Here is a 26,310-nt window from a genome sequence, read left to right as displayed (position 1 = left end):
CAATAATAATGTAATTTTAAACTAAATTTATTTAATAGAATGTGCTAAGAAGAGGTTAAACTAGCCAAATAAACTGTTTTTGAAAAATCGATTTTTTTTTCTAAAGATGGTAATTTTTCTTTTTTTGACTACCCTTCCCCCCTTAACCTATAATAGTGATCAACGAGTGCTTTAAATAAGAGAAAAAAAATCTTAGCTTCTAAAGCCGCCTTTCTCTGGTGATATCAATTTAGATTACTGAGATTTGCTTTGTTATTGATGTGAAAGGAATTAACCCGCAGGAGAGTACATCTGTTAGCGCTGAAGGCATAGACAACAGGAGAGACCTGTGTAGAAACAAGGCGTCAACAGTTGTTTAGATTTTATGTTTCGGCCAGTGTTTGTGTATATAACTTTTGATTAGAGATTTCATTCACTAGTGTGTTATACACTCTTTAAAGGATTTCAAACACTTACGGATATATGAATGGATCGAAATGTGGTAAGTCCTTTGTCTATTTTTATTTTAACTTTCGCTCTAGAGTTGAAAACGTACAAATGTTCTTTTCTGAAGGGACATCTGAATCTTCCAAATCAAGTTCCTACCCCCTTCATTTACATAAATGTCCAATTTTATCTAGCTTCCGGTAAAGTCTTGAAGTTTTTCTGTTTGTTAGATTAAAGAATATTATTTACAAATTGGTCGTTGGTTTTCTTGGCTGATTCCAAAGACTAAGACTCTAAGTCATTGGTTTTCTCTTGGCTGATTCCAAAGACTAAGACTCTAAGTCATTGGTTCTCTCTTGGCTGATTCCAAAGACTAAGACTCTCAAGTCATTGGTTCTCTCTGGGCTGATTCCAAAAAACACGGTTTCCCCACTTCACTTTGCCTCATGCATTTCTGGCATTAGAAAATAGGCATCACACAGACAAGACTTTTGTCATTCGAACTTGGAGGTGTATGGTGCTGTTCGTAGATCCAGCCTTTATGCCAAGAGTATTAATAATGAATATGCTTCAGTTATGTTTGAGTTGTGTATTTTAACTACCTGAAAAAGTGCAACATCAATAATTGCAATTCTCAGTGTACAACTTGTATGCACTTGTATTCAACATCTCTTCACTATTACGTTTAAAGACAACATTTATTAACCCTTTAGACGCGTGTGGTAGATTAGCCTCAAATCATTAGAGTTATAATTCCATTTCGTATGCACTCTTGAAAGAAAGCTCAGCACTTTAAGGGTTAAGGGTTCGATATTTCTGTTAAAATATTATATCAAGTTCATAGGTGATGACAACCACTTTTGTCATCCTGTAGACTGGGGCTGGCTACGCTTTTGCTATGCTTCTAAATGTATCTGGTGCGGCCTGAGTCCAGAATGTTCGATTAGGGACTGGATGTGCTTTTTTAGCTGGAGCCTGTATGAATTGCTGTAACTTTTAATTCAGTGTATTTCTGCCATGGCTATTATGATGTTTTCAGCGATTGGAAAATGTACTCTATGGCTGACAAAAAGTATAAATAGCTACCTTTTTGGTTTATCCAGTATACGATGTGAAGGGTGTGTTAAAATGCTATATTGTTTTTTATGAATATGATAATTTTTCTAGACTTTTTAGTACTCAGAATAAAAAATTCTAATATATTCCGTTCGTTGTTCCAATTTTTAAAAAATTTGGTTAGCAAAATTGGGGTGCAGTTGAGCGTCCTTGACATTGTATAGTTTATCGTGAAAATCTCGATTACATAAACACGTAAGTTTTGTTCGTCTGTTTGAGTCTTGTATATAAGGGAACATTTTTATCTAATATTATTTTTAGTGATTAATTAACAATTCATATAGTCTTACAAATTTTGTTTCATTGCTTTTAAAGTGGCTCACCGGTCCATATTTTGCATTATCGAATGTATTAGTGTTTGTTTGACTTTTTATCAATAACAATAAGGGTTAGTTCGTTGGAGAGTGCTATTGATTTAATACGGCAATATTCTCTTTTATCGCGTTGATCTGCCCTGTTATTACTAATATCCGTTGTACTGTAGCGCTTATACAAAGTATTGATTTGTGTCCAGCAAGAAATAACCAGAAGCAACAATAGCAACAGCAACAATATCAGTGACGACAACTGCCTCTTTACAGTTAGACTTCACTCTTTCTCTCCTAATTAACGATACCATCGTTGATTTGACCCCATTAAATTAGATTTAGCAAAAATGTTTTACATGTTTCGGATGTTCCTTCAGAGTTGAAGATAATTACTTCCTAGTCCAAACCTCCCACAGGACGACGGGGGATGGGAGCGGGCGGGTTTGAACCCGGGACCATCGATAAATCTGAACGACAGTCCAGCGCGCAAACCGCACGACCAGGCAGCCGCACGACCAGGCAGTTTTGGTTTATAATCGTGTATTTGTGTTATAATTGTCCTATAATTCTATACCAAATGTAACGTTTCCTGATTACAAACAAAAAATGTTATTGAAGTTAAATCACAACAGAATGTACAAATGTGAGAACCATTCTGTCAGAACATGAAAAATAATTACGAGATAAAGAGTCAAATGTACAGCCCTTAATTACACAGCAGTACTTACCATAGTGAATGTTTCAATGCAAAGTGACGTATGCACTTACTAAATAGGCCACTATTTGATTTTGTTGATGAAATGCCTTGATGTAAATTTGATATCGCAAAAGTAAATGTCATTTCCAAGGGACTGAATTCTTTCACGTGACTTACCATTGAAGTAGATGGGAAACGATTCGGTGAGACTATATATTACAAATAATAGTTCGCAATAATATGCAAATTCCAATAACCTATTATGTTCAGTACTTTTCTTTTTATCGTATTATGAATCTACTCCATATAGTATTATAACATTAGATGAAATACACTATACATATGGTACCAAAAGAGGCCCACGTTTATTCAATTTGTAAATGCTCAGTTTGACTTACCTATTATGTGTGGGGTTATGAATTATATTAAGACCCCATCCAATTTTTCGCAGCTGGCAATCGATATATCTGACGTTTTTGGTAATTTTTTTTCTTTCTCTCTCTTTGTTAAATCACTTTCTTTCTCTCTCTTTCTTTCTCTCTCTTTCTTTCTCTCTCTTTCTTTCTCTCTCTTTCTTTCTCTTTCTTTCTTTCCTTGTTTTTTTTTCTTTTTCACTGTCACCCTACTCCTCTCTTCCACTCTTTCTCTTTCTCTCTTTTTTCTTCTGTATTTTTCATCCTCTTTTTCTCACTTTCTCCCAATTTCTAGTTCCCCCCCCCCCAAACCCCTTTCTCTCTTGTAATACCCTACACTTCTGCACGTGCTCGTGATGTACACTAGCGCTCGCGTCTGCTCAATCACCCTGTAATTAACTAATGATTACATTTCCCGCCTCCTTTGTCCGCCCCGCTCGACGACAACAACAACAACGGCTCCGTTTTCGTGTTCCGTTCCGACGGCTACTTGGTGTAATTAGCGGATAGATTGGAATAATACTCGCAGACCTGGAGCTCGGCATATACACGCTTAGTCAATCAGACTCTTTAGGGAGTTTACAGGTACCTGTCATTCAATACGCCGCTACATTTAAACATTGCTTTCTAGATAGTAACGTCAGGAGTAAAAACAAAAACAAAACAAAAACAAAAAAAAAACAATTAAAATAAAAAAAAAATCTTTTAAAAACAAAGCACGGAAAAGTACCGCAAAATCATTTGCCATTTATTTCAATACTGTTGGAATAAGCTCCCTAATCTATATTATAAAGTAGAATGTGTGGAGTATGTATGTATGTATGTATGTATGTTACTTATAGACATCAAAACCGCTTGACCAATCTTGATAAAACTAGGCAGGAATGTTCCTTGGGTACCAACTTAGACCGTAGTGTATGTATTGTAGCCCTAAAACAAACTTAAGACCCTCAAAAAAAATAAAGTTGTCCGACTCTATTACAGCTATAGTATTTTATGGATCTAGGCCATGTCTACAATGTTGACATGAGAAAAGATAGAAAGGATTTAGACCTAGATCTAATTTTAAGAAATACACTTTGCGCAGATAGTTTTTTACATTGACACATGAAAAGACAAAAGAAGATCCATTGATTTCATTATATAATAAAATTAACCTTCAATTTTGTGTTTCAAAAGCATTTTTTACATTAATTAGTTCCTTATATCTGTGATTACAGATTTCCTGACGAACATTCTTTCATTAGACAATTCAGTAATGAATCGCGTACTAAATATTAATTCGTTTAATTGTTTACTTTATAATCCCATCCCTAGATCTAAAACTCTAATTCAACTCTAAGATGATAAAACTTCTCTTCGCACAGATAGTTTTATACTTTAACACAGAAACATATTAATTAAAGTCCATTCATTTCATATTTTGATCAAATAAACATTCAAATTTGGTTTTCTAAAGCTACATTCGTTTACGAAAGCTGCGAAGCCGAGTTAAAGGCCTAGATCTATATTCATTCATGAATCGCGTACTAAAAATTATTTCGTTTTATTGTTACTTTATAATCCCATCCCTAGATCTAAAACTCTAATTCAACACTAAGATGATAAAACTTCTCTTCGCACAGATAGTCTTATACTTTAACACATAAACATATTAATTAAAGTCCATTCATTTCATATTTTGATCAAATAAACATTCAAATTTGGTTTTCTAAAGCTACATTCGTTTACGAAAGCTGCGAAGCCGAGTTAAAGGCCTAGATCTATATTCATTCATGAATCGCGTACTAAAAATTCTTTCGTTTTATTATTACTTTATAATCCCATCCCTAGATCTAAAACTCTAATTCAACACTAAGATGATAAAACTCCTCTTCGCACAGATAGTCTTATACTTTAACACATAAACATATTAATTAAAGTCCATTCATTTCATATTTTGATCAAATAAACATTCAAATTTGGTTTTCTAAAGCTACATTCATTTACGAAAGCTGCGAAGCCGAGTTGAGATGGGCCTAGATCTATATTCATTCATGACTCGCGTACTAAAAATTATTTCGTTTAATTGTTCACTTTATAATCCCATTCATTGAACAAAGCTATCGCTCTTTTCGTTTTTAATAGATAAGAATGTATCGACTTCGGGTAAACCATTTTCGCAAAACTAATTTTATTTTCGTAGCGAAAGAGAAATAACGTGAAAGGATCATTAGCTACGTTTAACATACATCTAAATCCAATCCACTAGATTATTCAAAAGCAAATGTTTTAATTTAAAAAAAATGGATTTAAGCCTATTAGCTATTTTTACATTGACACATTCGCTTTACTTATTACATTATTATTTCGTTTAATTGTTTACAAAACACTCTCAGTGACTATATCGAAAGTAATGCGCAAATAAAGACCCGCGGGTCGCGGGTAACATATGTCTAGTTTCTATATAAAACAAAAATAATTGAGTACCACTAACTGATAAACTAATAGTTTTTTTTTTTTATTGATTAATATATTGTCATCGATTAAGAATAATTATGCAAAAATCTCAACTTGATCCGTGAATGGAAAGTGAGGTAAAAACTTGTATAGAACATTGAAGGGAGAATACACCACATGTACATCTGTGAAAAAGTTGTTCTCTTTTCCTCAGTAATCTGAGCTGTTGTAAAAAATAGACTCCCGTGTTTGTTAATATTAATAGTGAATTATTTGTAAAAGTGGTGTATTTTTATGAAAAAACCGCTTGCATAAGTAATTTAAAAAATGAGATTTTTCGCTTTCAGAAAAGAAAAAGTAGCCGTTGCATCAGAACTTTGAATGGTCTAAAATATTATGATGTCGGATTATCACTATAATTTCTAGTTTACGAGATCTTTCTGTGAAATACAGAATCGTCTCTATTCATTTCAATTTCTCGTAACGACAATAAGCATATTGCCGATAAAGCGATTTCCTAAGGTTTCTGCTTCTGGCAGACTGCATTAATTTTATCCCGCGTTTTGCAAAGCGAGCCAATATTCCGTGCAGAAAACATTTGAATAATTGAAAATGAAAGGGAGCTAACCGCGATCTGCCAAAGTGGGTTGGCTGGCGAATAAGTCCGTGCAGCGCTTGTGTTAATGAAAGAAATGAAAGCTTTAGGGACCTGACAGAATCGTTAGTTGGAATTGAAGAGTTCGAAAAGGTCCTTACCAAAGTTAGTGTTAGTATTTAGTAAGAAACATTATTATTTCCATTGTACAATAAACGCCATGTCTGTCTGTCTGTCTATCTATCTAAACCATCTAATCTGCCTGTCTATATTTTAATATATATATACTAGCCGGACATTACCCGCGGCCTGCGGGCCTTAGTTTGTGTATTACTAATCTAGTGAATTGGATTTAGGTGTATATTAAACTTAGCTAATGATCCTTTCAAGTTTTTCTCTTTCGCTACAAAAATAAAATTAGTTTTGCGAAAATGGGTTTACCCGTTAAGCCGATACATTCATATCTATTAAAAACCAAAGGAGTGCGAGATGAATAGGATATAAAGTACAATTAAAACGGGTTTACCCGATTTGTTAAATGAATGGGATTATAAAATACGTCAGGACGTCTAAATTCACAGATATAAGGAACGAATTTTTGTAAAAATGCTTTTGAAACACAATTTGAAGGTTAATTTTATTAAATATTGAAATCAATAGACTATATTTTGTATTTTCATGTCAAAGTAAAAAACTATTTGTGCAAAGTGTAGTTTTAAAAATTAGATCTAGATCCTTTCGATCTAAACATGGTAAACATGGCCTAGATCCATGAAGTAGTAATACTTTCATAGAATTGGGCAACTTTTTTTTGAAGGTCTTTAGTTTGTTTTAGGGCGACTATACATACGTTACGGTTCCAGTTAGTACCCAAGGAACATCTGTGCAAAGTTTTATCAAGATTGGTCAAACGGTTTTGATTTCTATTCGGGACATACATACTCCTTACATTGTACTTTATAGTATAGATATGAAAGAGAAAGAAAGAATAGAGAGAAAAAAAGAGAGAATAGAAAGAATGAGAGAGAAGAGAGCAGAAAGAAAGTAAGAGATAGAACAAAGAGATTGAGAGAGAGAGAGAGAAGAAGAAGAAGAAAAAGAAAGAGAGATCGAGATAAAGAGCATAGATACCACTCCATATATTTTACCATTTCATTACTGTTATTAACTGTAACACCTACAAAATATAAACTATGGTATCAGTCAACATATGTGATTACAATAATTATATGCGTTTTAAAAGTTGCCTCCTGAGTTAATAGCAGACACACGAGTGACACATGAGTGTCAAGTTTCGCTCCTCTTGGAACACATCTAATCACAGTTGGACTTGCTAGCAACATCTGTGCTGTCTACACTCCAAGTATAAAGCTGTTTGGTTTGTTGTCTGTGGGTAGAGAGATATCCAAATGATTAACAACGAGAGTGTGATTGCACAGAGACCTACCGTCATAGAGGGTCGGAACACTGACCTGCAACGTCACCACCTGTGGGCAGTGGAGACGTGGCAACGAGCTGTTGGTCATAACTCACCACATGATGTGACGTTGCAGGTCAGTGTTGAGGCCTACTATAACGATTGGCCTTGATTGGACAAAGTCCAGTCCACTATCCCCCAGGCAGCTTCTGATTGCTTGTACACTGATATTTAAAATGACAGCTGAGATACATAACAATTAGATTCCGTTACAAATCAAGTGATACATCTTTTTGTTAAATATACTTAACTAGCAAAAATTGGCCCCTCGAAAACCGTTTCGCATAGGGCCTCACAATGGTTAAGTAGTATTTAGTATTTAGTATCTGGTATTTAGTGACGGGTGAATACAGAGTAGATACCTGTTTCCCCCTCCTCTCTTTTTTTTTCGCCGCTAAAGCTACATTGGGTAACTCTAGTCCGACTTGCAGAAATAAAAGAGTGACCTTTCCATGACTTCTTGGTCACAATGGTTATGTCCGGCCCTGCTATTTAGTGACGGGTGAATACTACTTGTTCTCACACCCCTTTTTTATTGTTTCGCAACTTAAGTTACGTGGGGTAACACACTCCGACTTGTAGAAATAAAAGAGTGATCTTTCCTTTACGTCTTGGTGTCCAAACTATTTAGCCATGAAGAGAATTATATATATATATATATATATATATATATATATATATATATATATATATATATATATATATATATATATATATATATATATATATATATATATATATATATATATATATATATATATATATATATATATATATACATATATATATATATATATATATATATATATATATATATATATATATATATATATATATATATATATATATATATATATATATATATATATATATATATATATATATATATATATATATATATATATATATATATATATACATATATATATATATATATATATATACATATATATATTATATATAATCAGCAAGGACTCAAATACCTATAAACTTCTTTCTATTGGTATGCGTCTCAAATAGCCTCTGACAACCAGTCCAACTTCTGGCCTTCACGTGTGGCTAAAATATTGAGTCCGGCGGAACTGTTCTCACTAACAGGAGAAGGGGCAAAGGCGAGTAACTGGCGCCTTAACCACTAAGCTTCGGCCAGGAGGGGCTCGTTAGCCATGGCTGGGTACCCACCTAGGAGAAGGAAAACTCAGAATTCAAACCTTGCAGCTATACCCAATCATGGGAAAGGCTTCGGGAGTCAACCCTGAGAAAAAACTAGGAGCTGGCGACCCTACGGCAGTTTGCAGCATCCAGTGCTGCACTCTGGCAGAGCCTGCTACGCCGTTGACCCCAAACTGTATCGGCGCTGCCGTTCCTTTGGATACATCAGTTGCGTGGAGAGAGGGGGAACTGATGTGTGGGCGACATCGTTCCGACCACAGCTAATGCCCAGGCATTCATCTCATTTACATGAGATGATCCATAGTCGCTTCGTGACTGAAGGAGGCCATTCATAATCAATAACATGATATGAATAATTAGGTATATTAAAAAATCGTAGAGATTTTCAATTAAAAAAAAAACACAACTTTTCCTTCAAGAGAAGGCCATCCTAGTCATTAAGTTAAATAATCGTAATGCATATGAACGTCAAAGAATCCTTTTATTAATTGAAATAGCCTACATGTTTCAAAGCATCCATGTAGAGAGAAATGTACACAAACGTAAGTTGTTTGTTGCTAAGAGAAAGTTTATCAGGAGATAAACACAAACAACATCTCCAGCTGTTTCAAGAGAAAAGTGACATTGATTTTTTTTTTCTAAACAAAGTTTTATGTTGTCACTAACACTAACAAGTCTATCAGGGATTCTCAATACCAAAAAGTCTATCAGGGATTCTCAATACCAAAAAGTCTATCAGGGATTCTCAAAACCAACAAGTCAATCAGTGATTCTCAAAACCAACAAGTCAATCAATGATTCTCAAAACCAACAAGTCAATCAGTGATTCTCAAAACCAACAAGTCCATCAACGATTCTCAAAACCAACAAGTCCATCAACGATTCTCAAAACCAACAAGTCCATCAACGATTCTCAAAACCGACAAGTCCATCAGCGATTCTCAAAACCGACAAGTCCATCAGCGATTCTCAAAACCAACAAGTCCATCAGCGATTCTCAAAACCGACAAGTCCATCAGCGATTCTCAAAACCGACAAGTCTATCAGCGATTCTCAAAACCAACAAGTCTATCAGCAATTCTCAAAACCGACAAGTCCATCAGCGATTCTCAAAATCAACAAGTGTATCAGTAATTCTAAGAAATGACGAGTTATCAGTGATGACCAAAGCCAAGAAGTCTATCAGTGATTCTCAATAACATGTCTCATCAGTAATTCAGAAAAATAAACAAGTCTATCAGTGATTCTAAACAAATGACAAGTCTATCATTGATTCTCAAAACCAAGTCCATCATCAATTCTCAAAATTGACAAGTCTATCATCTATCAGCGATTCTCAAAACCAACAAGTCCATCAGCGATTCTCAAAACCAACAAGCCTATCATCTATCAGCGATTCTCAAAACCGACAAGTCTATCAGTAATTCTAAGAAATGACGTTATCTGTGATGCCCAAAGCCAAGAAGTCTATCAGTGATTCTCAATAACATGTCTCATCAGTAATTCAGAAAAATAAACAAGGCTGTCAGTGATTCTCAAAACCAAGTCCATCAGCAAATCTCAAAATTGACAAATCTATCAATGATTCTCAAAACTAACCCTTATAAGTCTATCAATGAGAATTGGCTTGATTAGCCACACCAGACTCTGCCCCGTCTCAAGACGAAACCAAAACCAGTGACTCATCGGAGCGCATCCATTGTCTTCCGAGACAGAAGAAGCCATATATATATATTGCATTGCACGGAGGCGGCTGACTTTAGGGGGCGACCATATCATTATTCCAAGTTTACTTTTTTGTAAAAATAAGTTAAATAAAAAAAACAACTTAAATATTTAAAATAAATTCTAATTATTCTATTATCCTTTGAAAATATAAACGATATTCGTACATAAGAAATAATTATTTTGGAAACTAGAACAAATAAAATAGTGCAGCGTGCAAGGGATTACGTTTGTACTTGCGTGGTCTCGAATGACCTCAGGACACATGTGTAGTGTGTAAGAAGAGAGACATTGGTTTTTCTTATTGAGATTGAGACTGAGGATTTGCCTTAAGCGCCTGCTCATTTCTTGCCCTCAGTTTATTTCATTACTATTACATCTAGATCTCATCTCAAGTTAAATCGTGAATAATAAAAGTTAAATTAAGTTTTTGTTTACCAAGAAGTTTGTTCAAGTGATTTAAAGTTTATTTATTAACAAATATAAAACGCCTTCATCGGTTCCGTTGTACTGTCTACTTGGAACTACAGGCCATCAATCAACCAACAACAGAAAAGGAGGGGGGGGGGCGACAAAAAAAGGTTCAGACCCGTTACTGACTTGAGCGGAAACCTGCCGCATCTTCAATTCTTTATCGAGGAATAACTTTTACAACGCTTAAAAATTATGCAGGCAATACAATTTCAGAAAGAAAAAAAACATTTTAGTGAAATTTCATGACACACTGTTAAATTAATATAACTGAAAAATAAAACCTGTAAATTTTGACTCAGTTTCTTTTCTTTTTTTATAACATTCTTAAAAAAAAAACTCACGGACTCACAGTGGAAGCTTTCTTCGCTCCTCGGGGCCCCATGCTTCTAAAGGGGGGAGGGGGGGGGGGGCGAACGAAAATGTTAGCTAGGGAGTCGCGACCCGAGAATGTGAGAAACACTGTTTTATTTCAAGTCATTGTATAAGGGACTTGTACTTTGGAATTATTTACTTTGTACGAAGCTCAAGAAAAATATTCGACGCTTAGTTACCTCATTGGTTGGATACATTTGTAGGCAACTCTGAATCCGTGCATGTCAGATGATTGTGGATACAGTGCACATCTCTCCAAAAATACAATCTTGAAAATTATTACGAAAGTGTACGGACCGTTGAAAAAGTTCCACTGTCAATGGCTTTCAAGCTTTTTTTGTTTTTCGGATTATGCTTTAACGTACAATAACAAGTTAACACATCCAGGTCCAGAGTCCAGACCATATGACACTGTGGAGCAGGTCAAAGTTATCCAGAAATTGTATATAGATCATGATCATTTAGACTGTTCATTGTAATATACCCGCCGCAGCTCATCGGTTATAATCGTCGCAAATACAGGAGCGTAAGCGAGTAAATCCGAAATTGTTCCTAGTGCATGATTCATAGTTGTAATTGAGGGGTACAACAACTGTTCGAATATTAAAGGGAAAATGGGAAAAAATGGAATGGTCTACTTAAAATGGATTTAAATCAAAGGCCACTTTTGGAACAGTGTCCAGCTAAGTTTTAGAAAAAAAAGGGGCGGGGGTGGCATTTTTTAATTTCGCACGCAGGCGACCACAACGCTCGCGAAAGCCTGCCGTTCAATAAAGCTGCCATAATTCCTCGTGTTAACTTTCGTTACATTTCAAATCCTTGTCTTGTTTCTAATAAACACGTGACTATCACTAAGCGAAAATGTCTCTTTTTATGAAACAAATAACTTTTCGCGCCAAATTCCTAATCGTGTCATAGCAATCATTAAAAAAAAATCCATAAATAAATAATAAAAAATAACCAATTAGGTAATCAAGTTAGTTGTAATTAATTTTGTTTTGGATAGAAAATATACTAAGCTAAGGTGAAATAAGCCTCGTGTAGAAAATTAATTATTTTGCTACAAAAAATTTAAACTAAAAATAGATAACTATAAATACTTCTGTTTTCTTTTTTATAATTATGGAAGCTCGAGACCTCGAGTTCGGATTAAGGCTCGAACAACACATTTTTACATAGCTTTTGAAAAGGCAGCATGGCAACCTTCTCCCAGATACCCCTTTCTTAACTGGTCCACAAAGGTGATTACACCATAGCAAAAATTAGCACAACGATAATTTTATAAGCATGAAAGTTGCACTAAACCCCCCAAAAAAAAGAATTATTTATAATCAGACCAATTTATTATTGTTAGTCTAGAATCTAGATATAAAAAAAAATTAATGACATGATTGATTCAAAAGTAATTAGTTTAATTTCACTCAGTATAAACTTTGCTTTTTAAAAAAAATATTTTTTAATATATTACTTGTTCATAGTTGACTTCTAAAGAGCGTAGTGCTCTCCCAAACAAACAAACACAAAAAAAAAAAAAAAAAAAAAAAAAAAAAAAAAAAAAAAAAAAAAAAAAAAAACAAAAAACAAAAAAAAAAAAAAAAACAACGACAAATGGTTAGAAAAAGAAACTGGTGAAATCAACAAATCTAAGAAGAAAACCAAATTTTTTGTTTGTTTGAGAACCCCCCCCCCCATTTACGGATCGATCATTGGTCATTGGAAGGGTGGAGAAGGATGTAGCAAGCTTGATTCAAAGGGAGATAAATGCAGTGTTAAACAGAGATAAGAGGTTGATTATACCTTGAAAGAAATCTATACTTTGTGTGCGTGTGTGTGTGAGCGCGTGCGTGTGTGTGTACCTGCGATGACAAGGCGGAGACAAGAGAAGAAATTAAGAAGGCAAGGGGAGTTTAGGGAGGGGTGAACTATTTCCCAGGAGCAGCTTGTACTTGGGGAGCTGGTAAGATAAAGCAGAAATGAAATGAAAATATTTGATATTGTCTAATACCGAAACTATGTTGAGTATATCCCCTCTTTATAATACCAGCATTAAAAACGTGTTTTTAGTTTGAAACATTTTAAACATGTTTGTGTAAACCAAGACTATATTATATTCCTATAACTAAATAAACTCAACTCATTTAGCTCAATGGGAGAGTTGCAATCAAAGCACTCAGCTTTAATAACTCACACACACACACACAAATGCTAATACAGATAATAATAGTAAGGCTTGTCTTCGAGTCCGAACATTAGTGAGGAATGCAGTAGTTCCCGTGGCTGCGCAGCCCCAGCTATGACCTACATATTTTGCCACCCCCAGGGCAAGCATAACCATCGTCCGCATGTGGTCGATTTAAATTTTCCTTTCGCCGTCTGCGTCTGTCCCTCGGCAGCGGATTTTCTTTTGGTCACAAATGTGTATCCCGCGGCCCTTGTGAGTGACCTCCAGCTGTCTCGCTCTGGGGTCCCATGTAACCAGGTGCTCTCTTCTATGTCAGCTAAGGCAAGTTGGCGCCTAATACAGATACAGACGAGATAAACCAAAATAGATCTCCTATCCCACAATGGGAAAGAGGGAGGGAACTCCTGATAAATGCCCGCGCACCTAACAACTATTTCTCAAATTCGTAAAAATAAAATAATTTAAAATCTCGGAATCTTTAAATTTGCGTTTGCTGATCTCAGGGCAACATTTTCGTACTAAAACTTCTCTTATTTAATTTGAATGCTTGAACAAGTCCCATAGCGTCCGAAGGGTTGGGTGAGGCGTCCTGATCGGGCCTCTCTGTGATTGAGGCCACCCAGGCCTGAACTAGCACAGGTCCATTGTCCCGTTTATTTATACTGTGGCTGAGTGATAAATCACGTGGTTTCCGAACCGAGGGGTCCCGGGTTCAAGTCGAGGTGAAGACTCGGTTTTCAATTTTAGGATTTTAAGGGCGCCCCTGTGTCCATCCAACTCTAACACGTTTATGTTACTACTTTAGAGTTAATTCGGTGAAGAAGTCGACTAAAATTAAAAAAAAATCGACAATTAGATCCCCTACAGTATTTGTCGTTTTGTTTAAGCATTCACTTTCTTAGATTTGTTAAGTTCGCACTTGAAATGTCTTTTTATTTTGGCACTGAGGTCAGCCAAACTGGCCGACGACATTCTTGTACTGATCAACTAGTTTAAAAACAAAAACTCTGGCCTGTCTGGCTTTGACGACTAAAGACCAAGAAGCTTAAGTAGTCTGGTTAGAGAGTTCTAAGGAGAGGACGATTCGTTGCACGTGACCATCACACAAACTTGACCACACTTAACACACACATATAGTGAGATAAGAAAGGACAGTTTTCCCTTTCATTCCAAATGAATACCACAGATTACTAGGTGAGATGAATGCTGTACTTTGTGAAATGTTTCTTTTTAAGTTTTGTTTGAAAGCGATACGAGCTTAGTACATTTGTGTCACACTTTTATTGTTACCAAGATTTGTTGGAGATTCCCATACATGGTGGGAAAAAAAACTATGAATAGAAATTTAGTTCTTTGAATATTACCAACAAACACGTACAATAAAATGTTTTCCTCGACAACGAAAAGTAATATTTCTCCACATAAAATGTTTTCCTCGACAAGGAAAAGTAATATTTCTCCACATGAAACGTTTTCCTCGACAACGAAAAGTAATATTTCTCTACATAAAACGTTTTCACCCAAATCTTAAGTTAAATTTAAGTTTAACGCAAGTTAATGACTGTAATGTACAAGACCTTCTCGTGGTTACATCAGAATCTTTTCAGCCCACACAACGCAACCTTCCGCACACCATTACTCATGGTTAATTCTGAAACACGCACTTAACAACATGGTACAAAATGAGCTCCTCATATACCTTTTCATTGCTAGTCATTTATTTCTTACCATTTTTTAGTTGTTCTTTTTATATATATTCTTACTTTTCTCTACGGAGAGATAGATGCCGCTGTCTAAAAATAGACTCCAGCTACGATTAGGAAAAATTGTTTCATGTCCTAGCGAAAGTCTTCTCAAGTATCAGAAATGGTCGATACAAAGTTGACTTAGAACTTTGGGTGTAGATGAAAGAGTGAAGATCTAAAGAATAAAGAGACTTTACAGCCATATCCCGTTCCAACAAGCTCATACATAACAAAGTCATTTCTTTAGAACAATGTATTTGTTGTTTTTCTTTTAAAAAGCTTTTATCAAGTTACTCTGTCTGTCTGTCTGGTAAAAATTTTGAGCTCGTTATTTTTCCCACACCGATTTTTGGATCAAGCTGAACGGGGTAGGGAGAGAAATGAACGGGTATCTGGGTGATCGCTTTTTAAATGTATTCAGGTTTATATAATGATAAGGCTTGAGCCTTCTCGAAGTTTATTTCCTAAATTGTGTTTTCCTTAACCTTATTTCTTACAAGTTTATTTCATAAGATTCTTTTCAAAATTTTTTTCTCTGTCAAGATTCACCCCCCCCCCTCCCTATGTGTTATTACATTTATAAACATTTTTAGGTGCCATTCATTAACCCTTAAAACGCGTGTGGCAGTTTAGCCTCTAAACATCAGAATTGTAATTCCATTTTGTATGCACTCATTGTAAAACAGCTCAGCACTTTAAGGGTTAAAGTTCGTCTCTGCAGTTCTGTCTTGCAGACCGCAGAATAACGCAGTCCTAACACAGTCCCTAAGCTCAAACAACTCTGACATGTGCACAGGAGAGAGGTGTAATTAAATGAATGATAATCCACCAGGCCAGTTCCTGTAGTTTCAAGTACATAGATAGCCTCAGGGCCGGATTTAGAGAGTGTAGGTGGGGATACAGCCTAGAGGACTCTACAAGAAGGGGACCCTAAACAATTGAGAAAAAAAAATCCGTTTCCACTGTCAGCTACTGTTTTTTTTTTTTTATATTAATTTCCATAACAATACTTCAAATTTTACCGTTGACAACACTGTCGTTGTTTCATTGTGTATGTGGGAAGGTAAGCGGATATACGACATTTCGTAAACACTACAAATTTACTTTTTTTTTTTTGGGTTGCTAAAATTTGCATATTAAATAATTTTATTTCTTAAACGAAGGAAATTTAAATTTCATTTACAAAGACTTTCTTTTATAATATGACATGCTTTTAGACATTAGTATTTTCATGAATAAGTAGATTTATATTAAAGCTTTAGATAAAGTGTAGAGGGTTCCGAAAAAAAAAATTCTGCCTCGGGGCCTCTACATACTTAAATCCGGTCCTGGATAGCCTGACATCCAGGACAGATTGAAAGCTCGATGATTCACGCCCGCACGTGACATACAATGACGTCGCAAAAGTGACACACTTCTCTTCCCACGTGATGTGTCTCCTACTTCTGTCCCAGACACACATTCTGGACGTCACGTGTGGAGCCTTACCTCAACATAGTAGGTGCGTGTGTGTGTGTTAATCTAGAAAATGCGGATTACTATTCCCCCTCTCCCGACGAAGCCTCCTCGGTGGAATCCCGCTCGCCATTATTATAGCTGCAGACACAATGATCTCAATTCAATCCCTAATCCCTGTCGATAATCCCCCCCCCCCAGTTTTGACAGCCACCCAGCAGCCTAGCTATTAGGAAGTAACAACAGTATTAAAGATAAGGAAAAAGAAACACGAGAATAATTATGGAACAATTAAAAAAGTACTTTTTAAAAAGAATGCTTACAAAAAGAAAAGATTAATTACTGCCATTTCTCTCAATACTGCAAGATTTATTTGCCCTTTCTATATAAAAAAAAAGGATGCGCAGTGGCCGAGCTGTAAAGCGCTTGGCCTCCAAATCGAAGTCCCGAAATCGAATACTGATGAAGACTGGGATTTTTCATTTCGGGATTTTTTGGACGCCTCTGTGTCGACCCAGCTCTAACAGGTACCTTATATTAGTAAAGGCTGTTGGTCGTCGAGCTGGCCACATGACACCCTCGTTAACAATTTGCCATAGATATAGATGACCTTTACATCATCTGCCCTATAGAAAGTGGAACTTATGTAAAAAAAAAAAAAATTAATTAATGTCCAATAATTGACTAATTAGTTAATAAATAATTGTGCAATCCAGCCAGACGGACAAAAAGATGGGAGTGAGTTACTTTAAGCTTTGTAAAAGATATTAATCATACACAGAACCTACACAGAACATACACAGAACATACACAGAACATACATAGAACATACACAGAACATACATAGAACATACACAGAAACATGCATAGAACATACACAGAACAAACACAAAACATACACAGAGCATACACAGAGCATACACAGAACATACACAGAACATACACAGAACATACACAGAACATACACAGAACATACATAGAACATACATAGAACAGACACAGAACATACACAGAACATACACAGAACATACATGAGGTCTTGTCTTTGATAGCAGAAGCTAAGAACTTTGACACGTAAACCCATCCATAACTAGGAAGACCTTAAATCTAGCTGTGATCCTCACACACCCAGCTGCAACCGAGGAAGTTTTTTGTTTTCTGCTGATTGCATTTCTAAGCTTTCTTCCTCATAGAATTCTTCCACTGACATTATAATGAAATTAAGAAATCTATAATAAATAGTTTTAAAAAATATTTATTTTTAGCACAAAAAAAATTTCACTTAACTCCCCCTTTGTAGACACTGCGCCCACCCTTATGAAACCGTAAACCATATCCTCTTCCTTCCTAATCCACCTTAGGCAGACCCTACTACCACTCAAGCCCAACATAACCAACACCCTGTACGGCAATGCTCAACATCTGAAGAAAGCAGCACACTATTTTTCCTTGGCACAGTCTGCAAAAGAGCTCACAGCTCAGCAGCAAAAATCTGGCTAGAAGAAGAAGAAGAATCCATGAATGTAAAAACTTCACAGGATGTAAAGAACAGAACAACTAGAAGAGATCCGTCCGCGAAGCGCAGGAACCTTCCCAGGGACTTATCTTATAAAATACAGACGTTATTCAAAAAAAAAAAGATGATTACGTCCAACGCGTGTTCCTACGTCAGTTTAATCTTGCATGTCAACCAATGACCTAAATCAGTTCACTATAGTTACAAGGGTTTTCACAATTCTGAACGAAATTTGAACACCTTTTTTTCACGAAAAAAAAAACACAAAACATCTAAAACAATTATAGTTGTTAAGGCTCTTCTTCGGTGTCGGATACAAACCAATGCCATAAATAGGAGGTAACCCTCAAACTAATTCAGTAACACCGGCGAAAAGCCAAAACAATCAATATAGGGAGTCGACGCTGTTGTAGATCAACAAATACGTTTAATACTAATGAAGGGAACCATCGAATGTCAGCTATGTACGTAAACACGGGTCATATGTTTCTATGGGACCACCGTTAACGACGGAGTCAGCTACAAATTGGAGGTGGATAGACTCAGGGGCGTCCTAAAGAATCCCAAGATTTAAATTCCAAGTCTTCACCGAGATTAAAACACAATACCACTCGTTTTGGAAGCCAAGCGCTTTACTAATTAGCTATACCGCCCCCAATGTCTATGAGCTATACTAGAGATATGCTTTCACAGCACAAAAGTTTGAGTAATCCTACATTTTATAATACCATTCTGATCTAGTCTTGTATTTAGGTCTGCAATGAATGGATTGGAGAATGTTAAAAAAAAGCTTTTACCAAAAAAGTGTTAAAAGTATTGATGTGCAATAACTTGTTGACCCCAAGTGGTCTCCCTTAGAGTATGTCAATACACGAGTCGTCCCCCCTTATAAATATTTTCTCCCTCCCTTATTTTAAATCTTCGATTTTTCTGTTCCGTCATTTCTGTATGTCCCTTCAATGTTCTCATCGATATTCTACTGGAGTGGTTGTAGCAGTGGCGCAGTTTCCCCCTCACGATTGAGTTCCCTCGCCTTGTGAAACTCCAAAATTTTTTCCCCTTTCCGCTTTTGTTTCCCGCCATTAACAAATTTGTCCCCAGATGGCACTGCTAAAAGCGTCTTCAGAATATCCCAGCGACTTAGTTCGTAAAACCAAAATTATGTCAATTCTTGCATACCTCCTAGCCTCACTCCTCCCTCGTCTACCAGGATGGCTGCCTGGTCGTGCGGTTTGCGCGCTGGACTGTCGTTCAGATTTATCGATGGTCGAGGGTTCAAACCCTGCCCGCTCCCATCCCCCGTCGTCCTGCGGGAGGTTTGGACTAGGAAGTAATTATCTTCAACTCTGAAGGAACATCCGAAACATGTAAAACATTTTACAATCCCCTCCCCGCTACCAAATCCGATAACTTTTGCTAACCTAGTTTTAAGAATTTGAAATTTTTCAGATTATAGTTTGTATAAGATAAGATAATTTTACCGGTCCACAAAATGGACTACAATTATAATAAAAACAATGTAGATGCAAACACGAACAACATTCACACACTTACACACACGTACACACACATACACACACACACACGACCAGCACTTAGCACTTCTATGTACTTCTAGGTGATGACGAATGACCTTAAAATACCTTGACTGTAAGTGAAATAAAAAGATTTTAAAATCTTTCTGTTCTAGCCTTAATGAAGAGGAGACATGGGCCGACCGGCTATATGGGCGTTCGGGCAAATGCCCCGTGGGCCGGTACCCAGTTGGGCCGGTAAGGTCACCTTAAAGGGACTCGTGAATGTCAATATGGCACGTATTAAATTGTTAAAGGTTTTATAATATTCTCTTATAAAAGTGGCCCTCTGGTTTTCATGCATGGAATGTCCTAAATATTCCTAAAACGAATCTAATGCATTTCCGAAATAATGCAGTAGCCTACATCCGTAGACAATGCTACTGTTGGCTTCATCCTTTTATGGCCAACACACTTAGCGATTTCAAAGCAACATTAGGCATATGTTTCTTATTAAGATATAGAGCTTATATAATACAGACGTTACTTCAAAAAAGAAGATGATTACGTCTTACGCGTCATGCATTTAGTCATGCATATTAACCAATGACTTAAATTCTGCCAAGTCACTGGTTTTCCTGGCTAGCTCAGGCAACCCATTCCATGCTCTAATAGCACTAGGGAAGAAGGAGTATTTGTACAAATTTGTCCTAGCATATGGGACGAGGAATGTGCCTTTATCTTTGTGTCTTTCAGAGTATTTTATTAAATTTTGTTTTTTGTATTTGAAGATTATGGTTCAGTGTTTTATGTATAATTGCTACTTTACTTTTGAGTCTTCTGTTCTGAAGGCTTTCTAAATTTAGTTATTTTATATTCGTTTGTTATGAATCTCACTGCTCTATTTTGTGTCTGTTCCAGTTTCTTTATGTTTTCTTGAGTTGAGTTGCATTTCAGATATAATTAGTAGCCTACATCCGTAAACAGTGCTACTGTTGGCTTCATCCTTTTATGGCCAACACACTTAGCGATTTCAAAGCAACATTAGGACTATATATCTTATTAAGATATAGGGCTTGTGTACAGTTATTGATACATTATTAAACTTAACAATGATTTTGAGGAAAGGTAGGTCCACACTAGGTGGCCCATCGTATATTATATAATTTATGGGCCGGAGGGTCTAGAAATGCCATGGCCGATATTGACACCCAGTCCGTCCCTGAGAGGAACCTGATGTAACTGTGGTGCATATTATCTTTAAGAATTTTACATGTTTTGAAAGGCATCTTTCTTGAAACACTTACAAGATATACAATCTGACTCTATCGTATGATATAAAACCTTGAAAATTTTTTATTTCATTACTAGAGACTAAATCTGTCAAGGAAGGCCTATGTTCTGTGAGCCAAACTTTAGATTTAACATGACAGGTGGTTGATCTAGATATAGCCCGGCTATTCATGGAAGATGTATGTGACGAACAATGCTTTGTGATCGAGTTATGGAGTGTGTTAATAGAATGGGAAAAAAAAAGTGTGTAAACAGACTTTAGCAAATCGATATCCAATTTTTCGTTCATTGGGCCATAAGTTGAAGAAATTAACCTAATATTATTGGATGTTTAAGTGTTTATAAACAGTTCAGAAATAAGAGCTGAGAACATTGAAAGGACTTCCTAAAAGTGCCGTTATCAACAAGTCCTGACTGACTTCAGTTCGATTTATCACCCGTCTCAATTCACAGGCTGTGACATGGTTTGTTTGCTGTCTGGCTACGTGGTGCACACGGGCTGAGCTGCGGGCGTATCTGCATCAACATGTTTTACAGCGTTCATCTGTTGCGTAGATCTGTCTCCAAACATCGTGTTTGCAGGTCTGGGGTTCGAGTTTTTTTTTTTTTTAATGTCTTTTATCAACAATATTGACATGTAGAGAGGTCGTAGGCTTAAGCTGATGATTCTTCATCCTCCGATACTTCTATCGATTGCCAAGTTAGTATTTAATTATATTTTTACAACATGCTCAATCGAAAGTACATACTTTCAGAGGCGTAGTGAGACAAACGTGCGCCCGGGGCAAGTTACTTTATTGGCGCCCCTGCCAGCCCCCAGCTTCCATGAGCATCAGATAGAAATATAGGCATATAAATAAAAAGTATTTAATGGTAATATAATACAAACGATTTTAGAACGTATTACTTAACTAAAATATCTACTATAATTATATTTTATGGCGCCTCTCTGCGTGTGGCGCCCCGCTGAGGGTGGTGCCTGGGGTATCGCGCCCCCTTTCCCCTCTCACTACGCCTCTGCATACAATGTATATTTTAGTCAAATTAAGTCCAGGCTTATAAACGTTTGTGAACATACATAGGAAACCATTGTGCCTTTTTGATCTATGATGATCATAATTATTTAAATCTTCTGAACAATATTCTGAGACGGCGCGGAAGATTGGGTGAGATCCATTTCTCTCTTCGTTTTATTTTATTTATTTTTTTTACTGTTAATAAATGTAGCTATCAACACTTTCTCGCGTTGACAGACAAATGTGATGACGTATTTTTTTTTAAATTATGCAACAAAACGGAGTGGGCGTTGAGGACACTGTTTTGGAATTCCTAATTTGAAAGGACCTCATTCACCAATCGTAAAACGAACATTTAGCCACGTGATAATATTGATAAAACAATGACAGCCTTTATGGATTACGTAATTTGTATAGAAGAGATAGGGAACCACGTGGCTAAATGTTTACGATTGCTGAATGAGGTCCAATGGTCATAACATGATCACTTGAAACACTTGGCTTACGTGTTACTTCAAATGACCAGAGGACGGTCATGGTTAAAACTTAACTTATCCGTACTTCGGACACTGTCTTTATGTGAGTCACTCTAAGCCTCGGACAATCATTGTCCTTCACCTCCACCTATTCCTTATAGGCCTACTCTCGAACCGTTGGGGCACCACACATGATCTGTCGACAGTCTTCCTCTATTCCTCTCTCTCGCATTGAATAGAATCTCTTTCAATGACATGCTCGTCCATTCTTTAACGTTGTCTTTCTATCGCTTTCTCTGTCTGCCTCTTCTTCTTTTTCCTGGTACTGTTCCATGAAGGATGATCTTTTCGAGAACCTTGTGATATTGGCAAGAAAATTATTTTTTTTGCGTTTTTCGACAGTGGTCAGCGAGTAATCGTGGGATCCTATTGTCATTGTGATCCTTTTTTTCGAATTTCCTTACTTGTGATGCCCTTTTTTTGTAGGTGATACCAACTCTGTTAACGGCCGCCTTAAGAACAGTGAAATTAAACATTTGGCACATTCCTTGGTTTGACGAAAGACTGAAGTGGTATCTTGGAACACCACCGACGGACAACGGTTATGTCCGACCGCGCTTGAGTGGCAAAATATGTAGGTCTACGTGGTTACGTGATATAATAAATATTGCACTTCTCATTAATCTTTGGACTCGAATACAAGCCTTATTATAATAATAATAATAAAATAATAATAATAATTATTATTATTATTATGTTAGAAACGAACGAGTATTCATTCTCTGGCGCTGCCAGGGTCGAGTTTCGTTAAAGAGAAACAAATCCAATGTTGTCTTTTTATTAGTATCCACTGAAGAATTTTCTGGTGATGTCGCAGGTCTGCAGAAGTACCGCCCTCTGACAGGCAACGATAATGTTCCTAGGAATGTTAAGGGCCTTAAAGGTATGTGTGAGGTCAGTTGTCCCTTCGGTTGATATAACAATGGGGTAATTTGTTATTTTAGATAACTTCCATAAACGCATAATCTCCAAGCTTAGGTTCCCATATTTTCTTTGTTTTTCCAACTAAGTTTTTCTGAAATGATGAGATAGTGGTACGGCGATGTCAATAATGGTAGCACCTATTTCTTTATTATTATTTTTATTATTATTATTATTATTATTACTATTACTATTATGAATTACTTTTCATTCTCTGGCACTGCCAGGGTGAAGCTTCGTTAAAGGGAAACAAAATTCATTGTGTCCATGTTCACTAAAAACATTAACTCTTTCTCTCCGTAATTGTTTACCACATTCTGGTGAAATCAACGTTGGTATCGTCAGTTAGGAGAGAAAGAGTTAATAAGATTCGTTTAATTTTTCCCCCTTTTCCAATAGTCACATGAAAATAGTAGATTGGACTATAAAGTCGTATAAAGCTGTTCCCACTATAAAAGAAAAATACCCAGAATTTTATATACCGAAACAATAAAAGACAATAACCATTAACCACTATGCACAACCCGATTCCTAATTACTCAAATCTAGTGCAAAATAACTAGCGTAGAAATCTCTGCTTACTAACTGCATGTCTCAGTCATGTATTTGGCGGGAAACCACATCGTGAGGTGAAGAGCTAGTCCTATCGATTCTTTCACCATTGCTTAAGGAAAATAAAATGGTGAAACTCGGCAGTCTACTATTAAGAGTATCGAACATCGGGTGCATAGAAGTGCACTGCAAACACTAGAAATAAAAACAGAATTTATTTTCCCATTGGAAATTTGTATCTTAGGTGGTAAAGCTATACATAGCTTTATGGTGTATAAAGGAAGGGTTGATAAAATATGTCTTTTAAAAGTAATATGATGATTTTTGAGCAATGCAGAATTGAAATTTCTTACCTTCTCCGTTAGTACATTTAGGTGTCCTTGACATTGTTTAGTTTCTCGCGAAAATCCGATATATGTTTATATATGCAATGCTATCCATCCATCCATTCATCCCAGTGGCGCTACAGCCCGTGGAGTGCTCTGGCCTGCTTCAACACATCCTTCCATTCAGATCTCTCCTGGGCCTTTCGTCTCCACGCCCTAACCCCAAGCTGCTTCAGATCTGCTTCCACATCATCAATCCATTGCTTTCGGGGTCTGCCTTTGGGTCGCCTGCCTTTTGGTTTTTGCCTGTATACGATTTTCGCTTCTCTGTTATCTGACATTCTTTCAAGGTGACCTGCCCAACGTGGTCTGTTCTTTTTTGTTTCGTTCACTATTGGTAGGTCTTCATATCCTATATTTCTTCAACACTTCAGTAAGTTGGGCTAGCGCACCTGCTCTATAAAGGCTTAGCACGTTCCATGTCGCAAAACAAAAATCATGTCCTTTTCCAGGCCGAGGTTGTTTTCCGTTGAGATCTGTCCGGGTGTTCTTGTATGTAGAAACTTTCGTAACAGTATTTTTTTTATATGACAGAGTTGTTAGCCCTGTGCATAACCATCTGGGGGGCTGCCCCTTTCAGCTATGCAATGCTCCTGATGAGAAATCAGGAACCGGTAACTCTTAGGGAGAGTCTGGGACGCTGCTGATACGAAACTGTATTGGCACTGTTCTTTTGGGTACATCAACTGCGTGAAGAAGCGGGAACTACTGTGCAGACGACATCGTTCTGACCACAGCTAATGTCCGGACATTCATCTCAGTTCTATGAGATAATTCATAATCGGTTCGTAAATAATAATAAGGCTTGTCTTCGAATCGTAAGATTAATAAGGAGAGCAGTATTTCCTTAGCTACGCAGCCCCAGCTTCGACCTACATATTTTGCCACATCCAGCGCATGAATAACCATTGTCCGCCGGTGGTGGATTTAGAATTTCTTTTCGCCGTCTACGCCTGTCCTCGGCAGCGAATTTAACAGCTATAACTGACATAGAAGAGAGCACCTGGTTGCAGGAGTTTTCTGAACGAGACAGCTAGATGTCACTTACAAAGGCCGCGCGATACACATTTGAAACTTAAAGAATAATAATGATAATATACAATGCATGCTTCAATACACTGTAGAACTAGTGTTCGTACCTTTTTTACGTTAGACAAGAATATCGAATTTCTGTACTCGTTCTCTGAGACTGACAATAGTTGAACTGATGATAATGTTTAGGATAATTCGTAGTTTATCTACAGATCACGACTTACATTTGATCTACCGATAAGAACAGGCGCACCTACTCGACAGTGTGTATACATTGTTTCAATAGAGAAAGTCTTCATTTCAAGTTTGAATGTTAAAGTTTGATAATAATAATAATGGCAATGTCTTCGATTCCGAAGATTAAGGATGAGTACCGCATTTCACATGACTACGCAAACCCGTTTGCGACCTGCATATATTTCCCCCATCTGTTGCAGACAAAACCATTGTCTCTTTCAGAGGGCGTCTGCTACCAACTACTTTCCGGTAAAATTGATTGAGAAAGTCATTAACAATCTTTTTAGGCCCGTAAAGTTAGGCTTAAGTTAAGATCTTCTTAGAACTTAGAATTTTCAGGATCCTGAGGGCGCCTCTGAGTCCACCCAGCTCTAATGGGTACCTGACATTAGTTGGGGAAACGTAAAGGCGGTTGGTGGTTGTGCTGGCCACATGACCACATGACACCCTCAATAGTCATAAGCCACAGAAACAAATGACCTTTAGGTCAACTATTCCATAGATCACTAAGTCTGAAAGGGGAACAATACTTTTACTAGAACGTAATGCTACAAAACATCCAAAGTAAGAACTCGGTCTAACAGAGAAAAGAGTTGTTTGCTCTTTTTTTTTTTTTTTTACAGTTGTTGATGTTCATGCACTTTATCTGCTTTCATCTAGAACTCTTCATTCGCAATACGATACAACAGTACCAGGCATTAGTTCATGTA

The 26,310-nt window shown here is 36.6% G+C and overlaps 1 protein-coding gene across 3 annotated transcripts in view; it reads left to right on the top strand.

The window, feature by feature from the left end:
• The first annotated feature begins 148 nt into the window (after positions 1-148).
• Positions 149-26,310, top strand: part of LOC106075832 (regulating synaptic membrane exocytosis protein 1-like) — a 152,110-nt gene continuing 125,948 nt past the window's right edge. For all 3 annotated transcript variants that reach the window (XM_056028668.1, XM_056028669.1, XM_056028667.1), the window contains exon 1: positions 149-481. The gene's annotated coding sequence lies outside the window, so the exon portion shown is untranslated. The remainder of the gene's footprint in view (positions 482-26,310) is intronic.

The sequence above is a fragment of the Biomphalaria glabrata genome, chromosome 5 (assembly GCF_947242115.1).
Source record: "Biomphalaria glabrata chromosome 5, xgBioGlab47.1, whole genome shotgun sequence".
Taxonomy (NCBI): domain Eukaryota; kingdom Metazoa; phylum Mollusca; class Gastropoda; family Planorbidae; genus Biomphalaria; species Biomphalaria glabrata.
This window is presented reverse-complemented; position numbering and strand designations above follow the sequence as displayed.